The 8,975-nt window shown below is 39.2% G+C and overlaps 1 non-coding gene across 1 annotated transcript; it reads left to right on the forward strand.

Moving 5' to 3' along the window:
- Positions 1-5,339: 5,339 nt before the first annotated feature.
- LOC112621869 lies at positions 5,340-5,442 on the forward strand. The gene has a single exon (XR_003118805.1). It is a non-coding gene; the product is annotated as a U6 spliceosomal RNA (small nuclear RNA).
- The last annotated feature ends 3,533 nt before the right edge of the window (positions 5,443-8,975 follow it).

An 8,975-nucleotide genomic window follows, 5' to 3' on the forward strand; every position in this document is an offset into this window, starting at 1 on the left:
TTTTTTTGAGACAGAGTCTCGCTCTGTCACCCAGGCTGGAGTGCAGTGGCGCGATCTCGGCTCACTGCAAGCTCCGCCTCCCGGGTTCACGCCATTCTCCTGCCTCAGCCTCCCGAGTAGCTGGGACTACAGGCGCCCACAAGCGCGCCCGGCTAATTTTTTGTATTTTTAGTAGAGACGGGGTTTCACCGTGGTCTCGATCTCCTGACCTTGTGATCCGCCCGCCTCGGCCTCCCAAAGTGCTGGGATTACAGGCGTGAGCCACCGCGCCCGGCTTAGATTTTATTAAAAGAGTTCATTGGGAAAGCTGTAAGTTATTCTCCCTACCTAGCAGATTTAAGCAGTGAGACAAAGGCCTCACATTCGTGACATGCTCTTAAAACCCACACAATAAAGTGATTTACATTTTTAAGAACCATTAAATACTGTGAATTGATTATTTATTAGTGTATTTAAATTAATTTATGTTTTCTTTCTCTCTCTAATGTTTTCTCTCGATTTTCTCTGTTGAAAGTGGTGTTTCTCTTTATTTCTCATTATTTTATCTGTCAAGAAGACATGCTTTCCAAACTCCGGATATATTCCCTATTTTACACAACATATTCTGGTGTTTACTCTATCCACACTCCTTATATTTTTATAGGCCCTGGTTCTACTAGTTTTGCATTTCTGAACTTTTACAGCACTCTCATTCTGGCAATTAAATATGTTTTCTGTTATTTCCACTGTTATTTCCACCTGTGCTTTCAGCTTCAAGATTATATTTTTTCACTGACAGCAGTAAATCTTTTTCTCTTCTTTTTCCTGCCTTGCAGTTCACAACATAAGAGTAAAACAAGGGATTCTTTTCATTAATTCACTTCTTCAATAATATTTATAAAGAACTTTCTGTATATGAGGAATGGTGCTTGGGTCAGGTCACCAAAATGAGCCATTTGTGGCTCAGACAAATGAATAACTATACTCTTCAGCTCTGTCTATTCAAATGTCCTATCCCTGAAAAGCAGAATTAAACCAATTAAGGCCTTGTGAGTCTGAGGCACATCCAAATGACACATTCTAAGATAAAAATTCACAGAACTTAGACCAAAAAAAAACACATGAAAATGCTCAGTGTATCGCTGGGTATCAGAGAGGACACAGATCTGCGCCAGGAATCTGAAGACCTGAGCTTTGGCTTCAGTTCTGCTACAGCTTGTTTTGTGACAATGACAATCCACTCTGCTACTCTGAGTAGCTGGTGTCTGAAAAGTCAGGATGATGGAGAAGACCTTCTCTAAGTTTCCTTCCGGTTCTAAAATTTTATGAACAAGCAGCAAGGTAAAATTCCTCCAATTTCTAGCCAGAAATAACAGAATGAAATTAGAAAAGTTAAAACTGAGGGTACTTGATATAATTCCCCTCAGTAAAAGCTTAGTGGATTATGGCATTGTTCTCAAAGTGGTGAGTTTAAAGCTTCCCTGGTTCAAGATAGTTAAAATAAATCCTGCTAAGTTTCATGGCATATATTCTCAGCACTTCAACAAAGCTTTTGAAAACACGTGAGAAAGTAAAGGAAGGAAACAGATAAATGAACATTTTTCTTCTGGAATATCATTGTATAAAAGAATTTCATGAGTCCCCAGAAATATACAATTCTTTGCTTCTTAAACAGAAGGAAAAGAAATGAAATAATGGTAGAATAGACTTGCAAAGCACTCACTTAGAGTGACAAATTTAGAAATTAACTTTTTTTTTTCCCCCCACACAGGACTGCAGCTTCACAACATCAAATGCATTTACTGTTGTGTACAGCACATGAGAATGTTAAGGAGACACGGGAGTGCACTATGTATCAACATAACAATAAGCCTGAGTGACAAAGTAGTTGAATTGCAGGAAAATATTTTTGGAGCAAAGTGGTAACAGCTGCAATAAGGCATGAGATAAATTGTGCAAGATCCATTTAGCTCAGGAGACCCAAGAGGAAAAAAAGAAGCAGCAGAAGGAGGTGAACATGAGCTTATACTGTGTTAAAATCCAAGGACTGGGGAAAACTCCCTGGGCAGCAGAGGAAAAGTGCCCAGGAACCAAACCCAATGCAGGAGAGCGGAGCCTGTTTGAAGGCATATAGAGGATGTGGATCATCGAGGCAACACACAGAGAGAATTAATGAGTCAGAGCAGAGTTGGAACATAAGATTCCCATAATGTTATTTTACTCTCTTTTCAAAATTCAGTATTCTTCCTTGGAAATTTGTACCATGCCCCCTAAGTGAGCTTCCATATAGCTTCACGGGAGAAACATGAATTGGTTCCAAAGAAGCAGAAGGCATGAAAATTAAAAGTGGATGTCCAAAAATGTGGCCTCAAGTGTAGACAGCTGAGAAATAAAGCAGAGGTCCGAAAGCCGCCAACTATAAGAAAATATATTCTCGAATGTACAAAACTCTGTTAACATGTAAGTGAGACAATGGTAACGTTACGCCCTAATGGAATCAAATTCAAGTTTAAACAAACATCAAGGTGGTTAGGTTTTTTAAGTCAAGTCAGAAAACTCAAACAGATGACTCCCCTGGTAACAATATCTCAGATACCTTATCCATGCATTGTATTTCATATCTGCTATATTAACTTTTAGGATTTTCTATTTGTAAAATGGCCAGCATAGAATTGGGATAAGACTTCACTAAACCTTAACTGAAATATATGAAGCACATTGGAATTGGTGGATGAATTGAAACAAATGTTCAAAAAGAATCTTACAGGAAAATAGAACTTTCTCCCTGTGCTCTGCTCGGATGAGGCTGTTTTAAAGCAGCGTGCATTGAAACCAAAACATTCTTGAACATGAGCAAAGATAGATGAAGGGAAGCCATGGATGGATGCCTGCCCAAAGCACCTACCTTGCCTTACAAACTCGGTAGGTCTGGGAGAAGACACATGGGGCACAAGGCTTTTTGGCAGGACTAACACATAGAACAATAAGAATAAGCAAAGATATCCTGGAAGCATGCTGAAATACCTTATATTTGTGCTAGGTTTTTTTATGACACAAAGTTCTTTTGTGGAAGCTATAACTGACATTTTCCATATGAGTAAACTGAGGTTTAGAGAGATTTCTAACTTAACCAACAGTGCACAAGCTGGAAAAGAGATCTGTACCCAGGACTTGACACCAAGTTGAATGCTCTTTTCATTCTGTTGCCTTCTTTCTTAATCCAATGGAGTCTGCGGTGGGAGAGAACTGGGGCATTATTCAAGGGGTTTGCACTAACCCAGTCAAAGATGCTTGCTATGGAGTTCATGTAATCGTAAGTCAGGAAATCTCGATCCATACATCCAGAAATGTACTGAGGCAGGCAGGGCACGAGAAAGAATCATGCGTGTGTTCCACCCTGAGGATAGCATGTGGGTAGGAAAGGGAAAGGAAGGAATTGCATGTTTATTGAGCACCAACATGTACCAGACACTGAACTAGGTATTTCACATGCTATTGATTTTATTCCTGCCCTAAGCAGTGGATCTTATAGGTTCCATTTTATAGTGGAGGGAAATGAAGATCAGAGAAGTTGAGAAACATTCCCAGCATTACCTAGCTAGAGGGCAGTGGAGCCAGAATTTAAAATGAGTGGGACTAACTTCTAAACCTCTGCTTTCCTTTATACCATATTGCCTCACAACGTGTATGCATATTTAAACTTTACAGGTTGCAAAATGCTTTCACATACCGAATTTCTCTTGATCTGAAGCACAGGGTTCACAGCTGTACCCCAGTCTTGGTAAAAGGAAAATTTGGCTGGGAAAGGAGAAGGTGCCAATTCTTTCTGAAACCAGAATCTGAGTTTCCTTTGTGGAAGAAAGAAGCAAACTGTCATTTTAACAGGCTTCTTCTTCTCTGTTATACTTCATGACATGCTTTCTATGTAAGCAGTACCTGTCAATCACAGATTTCAGAGTTTATTACAAACAGCGGGCTGGGTCTTGAGGTAAAGAGAGAACATCTCTTATGAAAGAAGGCTGTATCATTTTCTCTTCAGACCATGAGGACTGAACCAAGCCCAATTACAAAACAGTATCCCTGAAAGCAAAACGCCAGTGAGCATACAGTTGGAGATTGCTTTCTTCTGGGCAGGGTCAGGGAAAATAATCATGTTGAGTTTTATGACCCAGCATGGAAATGTTAATTTACCAAATATTCATGAATAGGTAAAGAGAGAACTTCTTGTCTTCTAGCTCCAAATCCTCCCTCATTCCTTCCCCTCATCTCTTACCCACATGGTATATGGTGCTCATTAAGAAAACAAAACAGTAATGAGTCAGTGATCTTCATAGATTAGATAAACAAATAGATGTTTTCCTAATGCATTGGGCTAACTTGTACTAGCTGCTGTTGCAATCTCAAAATATCAATGGCCTAACACAATCAAAATTTATTTCTCACTCATATCAAATGTGGATCAGATAAAGCTTTTTAGTTGGTGTTTTCTTCACATGGTGACTCAGGCATCCAGGTTTCTTCCACTTTGCGGCTCCTTCTTTTGGATTCTAATTTGCCCTGAACTTTATCCTTTGGGTTTTGTGGAAGGAAGATGGAAGGTTCATTATGGGGAAGACACACCGGTATGTAACTACCTTAGCCCAGCAGTGAAAAAGTCACTTTGCTTACATTTCACTGCATGGAACTCATCACATGGCAAGTCTAGCTGCCAAAAAGGTGGAATGTGTTGAGAGGCACTGCATAAAAAGTCTTCATTCCCTCTCCAAGGGACACAATATGGAATCCCACCAGTCCCTGCATGCAGCTCAAGCCCAGTTTTGTGGCAATGTCTGGTTCTTTTTTGCAAGCCCAGATGTAGCTCCTCTTGGTCTGGAAACCTATGAACAAAAATGACAAATTATTGATCCCTCTCTGCCCCCACAGTGTACACTGCTGGAGCAGGGAAAGCATAACTGCATCATAACTTTCATTCAAAAAATGGAAGGCAATGATGCCACTGCTCTTGACCCATCACAGTTAAGGAATTACTCTGGGCAGACATGGGAAGAGTTTCTATTGAGGAGAGAGAGTGTCCTTGATTATGTTCTGATTCTATTCTGTGCCAGAAGTCCACTGTCCACCAACCTCAGGGGTCATTGGCTCCTCCTGGGAGGAGCCTCCTTGTCCATCATTCTTCTTCTCCATGTCTAAAGTGGGGGTTGGGAGGCAAGTCCTCATTTGGAGGCCATACAACTTTTGAAGCCTGCTTCCTGCATATGGATGTTTGGAGGTCCAAGATGGATGTAAGTCTTCAACAACTGGAGGCTGCTCAGGCTTGCAGTTTCTCTAGCAATATGGGTTCCTCAAAAACTTAGTAGACAGTGCTTGCTTTGTCAGCATATAAGCTAAAATTGGAACCAGAGAAGATTAACATGGCTCTTGAGCAAGGATGACATGCAAATTCATGAAATATTTTATACTTTTTATAATAAAAAAAAAGCTTAGTAGACTTATAATTGATTTGCTTCCAGTGATTCCCCTCCCACTTCATTACTGTGCCCTGTGTCAGTAGCCAGACCTAAAATGCTTTCCTAGACATGGGCTTTTTACAGGTGAACACGCTTCCTGATTTAACCAGAGATGAGGGGTTCCCTGGAACCTGGGCTTTCGATTTATTGGTCAGCCTAGTTTTTCATGTCCACATATTTCTATTTTCCTTCGTCCCATACTTCTCCCTCTCTCAATCTCATGGCTGCTACCTTGAGGCTATCTGGAGCAATCTGTGGGAAGAACACACCTTGCAAAATATTAATAGGTTTACTATTATTATTAAACTAGTTACTATTTATTAATAGTTTGAGAAATAACATCACTCAAGCATTTCTAAACTTTAACTCTTGTTATTTGGTTTTTCTAACCCTGACAAATTTCTAAACCTTCTCTATTACTATTCTTTTTCATTTCTGCTTGTTAATCTGCCAATTCTTCTTGGAGCTCATCTTTTTAGAACCTTACCTTGTTAACTGCAGCCCATAATAGACAATGTAGATTATCACTATGAATAGCTAAAATACTTTCCAACCATGTCTAGAGTCAGAAGATATGTGACTCATCCCCTCAGTTATCACAGACAACAATTTTCTTAAATGTTTTGCCTCTCTGTGTGGCAAGAATCATGGTCTTTCTGGCTTCTGGTTTGGTTTTCTTGCTGGTGGCCATTTAACTATTCAGCTGATGTCTCCTATTTTGGGGATTTTTATGGCAGCATTCCACTTCAACACATCAATTTCTACCTTCGTTAGAGTAGAGAAGGCAAATAGCCATATCAGACACTCCCCAAATCTCAGTTACTTAATCATTTTCTTCCTCACTCATGTCATGGACTGATGCTGGTCAAATGACTGTTCCCCAAGTGCTGGCTTAGAGATTCAGATTTCTTCCACTACATCATTTCACCACCTTGGATTCAAAGAGTCAGCGTACAGTTGGAGACAGGATGCAGGAGGCACAGCAGACACTTACCTGCATCCACTTTAAAGGAACATACATTCCTTCAGCTCAGATTCCATTGGCCAGACAATAGCAAAAGAGGCCAGAATGTAGCGGGGACATGAATATCAAAAAGCATACATGGGGTCTCCTCTCCTCCTATAGCACAATGAGATGGGCCTTGGCTCTGTTTACTCCTGAGGTTCAGACCTCTACTCTCTCCCTACATTCCATGATGAAGAATTCCTTTCTCTCACTCATAATTGCTTCTGTTATCCCCATCCCTCAGGGGCTCTTCTTAGCCAGTTATACCTGTAGAGTAGATATAACTGTCTGTCTGCTTAGGTCTTCCTTCCTTATATACATCAATGATGATATGATAAGCCCTTTCTATTTTAGAGGATCTCTACTAATCACTAAAAGTCACAGAAGAGATCACAGAAGCAGCCATGTGCAGACAAAGCTCTGGGAGCCTTAAAAGTGTCTAGAGGCTTGATCCTGGTCCATAGCTCTTAACATTGAAGCTGACTATTGGGAAGCCCTCTGGACTAGTACTCTGAACTATTGTTCATGAAGGAAGATGCTATCAGATTTCTTCCTTTTCAATATGAAAGGTGTATAAAAGTAGAGCTTTAAATGACTGCCAGAGAACTCCCTTGAGCAGCTTTTGCATGAGTATGTAACACAATGCTGCTTTAACAAATGGATTCCAATCTGCTGCCCATGGTGATAATAGCTCACTTTTACTGAGCTGAGCTTTTTCTATCCACCAGGCATCCTTCTAAGTGTTTTACATTTTTAAACCTATTTAATATTCATAGAACTGTCTATGTTATGAACTATTATTATCCCACTTCACAGATTTTTTTAAATGAGGCACAGAAATGATAAGCAGCTTGCCCAAGTTCATATAGCAAGTAAGTTGGTAGAAGTAGAAGTGATATCCTACTGTAGAGTCCATACTTATAGCCATGTAACAAGCTGCCATAATATCAGTGTAAAGCTTTTAAAAATGAGAGGATTAATTTCCCTTCATACTTCTTTTTTTGGCCAGTTTGAAGAAAAGGGGATTATCCATCATGCTTGGGTCTGCTGCTTTCTCAAACATAATTGAATCTTTCCTCTGAGGTCACCTCTCAACTCTCAAAGCATCTATATTTCTTCAGCTCTTATTAAATTTCAAATTAAATAACTTTTATATGGATATTTATTTTATGCCTGCTTCTACATTAGACCAACAGTTCCCAATACTGGTCAAAGTCTGATCCTCAAGCTAGGTACAAAAAACTCATCTGGGTGCTCTTTAAAATGCCAATCTTTGGGTCCCAGTATAGACTTACTGATTCAGAATCCTCAGGAACTGAGTTCAGGAAATTATTATTTAAACAATGCCATAGGTGATTCTTAGGCACACTAAAACTCTGATTATTACTGCTTTAGACAATTGTTTCTGAAATGTGGTCCACAAACCAGCAGCAAGAGCATCACCTGGAAACTTGCTAGAAATGCAAACTCTTCAGCCCCAGCCAGAACTACTGAATCAGTAACTCAAGGGATAGGGTCCAGCATTCTGTGTTTTACCAAGCTTCCAGGTGATTCTGATAGGCTAAAGTATGAGAACAACTGCTCTAGACCATAATGACCTCCAAAAAGGTTTGTTTTCTTCCTGTATCACCAGCACCCGGCTAGCTCAATGTCCAACATATAGTAGATAATAAGTCTTTGCTAAAGAATATATGGATAATGAGTAATTAGTTAAAATGGAATGCTAAGGAAATAATCCCATAACAGGAAAAAATCCTAGTATTGTGAGCCATCATGGATTTGTTCTGAAATCATGTAAAGCTGACTGTCTACTTGGATCACACAGTGGAAAGATGCTTGCTTCTTACTCTCTCTCTCTCTTCTCTCTTGTTAATAGCAGGTTAATGGATTCATTTGGAACATCAGTCATAAGCTAGTATCTTTCTGCAATTTAGGTAATAGTACTTTGACTTTTTTTTTAATTTGATGGAGTGTGAGGAATATGGAAAGTTAATATGAAATTAATTTTATAAGTCATTCATAATTTGAAAAGTCTAGGGTCACTGCATGTGCAAAAATTCCTGTACCATAAAATGATATCTAATTTAGAAACAGATTAAATCCTTACATAGTGTTAGGCAGTAGGGGGAAAAGTGGACATAGGTTTAAAATACTAGTTCAAGCCTATAATATATAATATGCCAAAATATCATATATATAGTGTGTGTATATACATACACACAAACAAGGCACTAAACATGTATTTTATATATGCAATATGTGCATATACTTGTGTATAGGTGGATAGATAGACACACAAAAATGTTTTGTAAAAATACAAGAGCATTTCTAGTTCAGATACAATACAGAGCAGATGCAGTTCAACCTATTCTTCCCACTAATTAGAGTAAAAATCCCTGGACATTATATGTAAAGCAAACATAAGAAAACTGATAAGTAGAGAGAAAATGGCAGAACACATGGAGACCTTGACAGCTGAGGAA

The sequence above is a fragment of the Theropithecus gelada genome, chromosome 3 (genome assembly GCF_003255815.1).
Source record: "Theropithecus gelada isolate Dixy chromosome 3, Tgel_1.0, whole genome shotgun sequence".
NCBI lineage: Eukaryota > Metazoa > Chordata > Mammalia > Primates > Cercopithecidae > Theropithecus > Theropithecus gelada.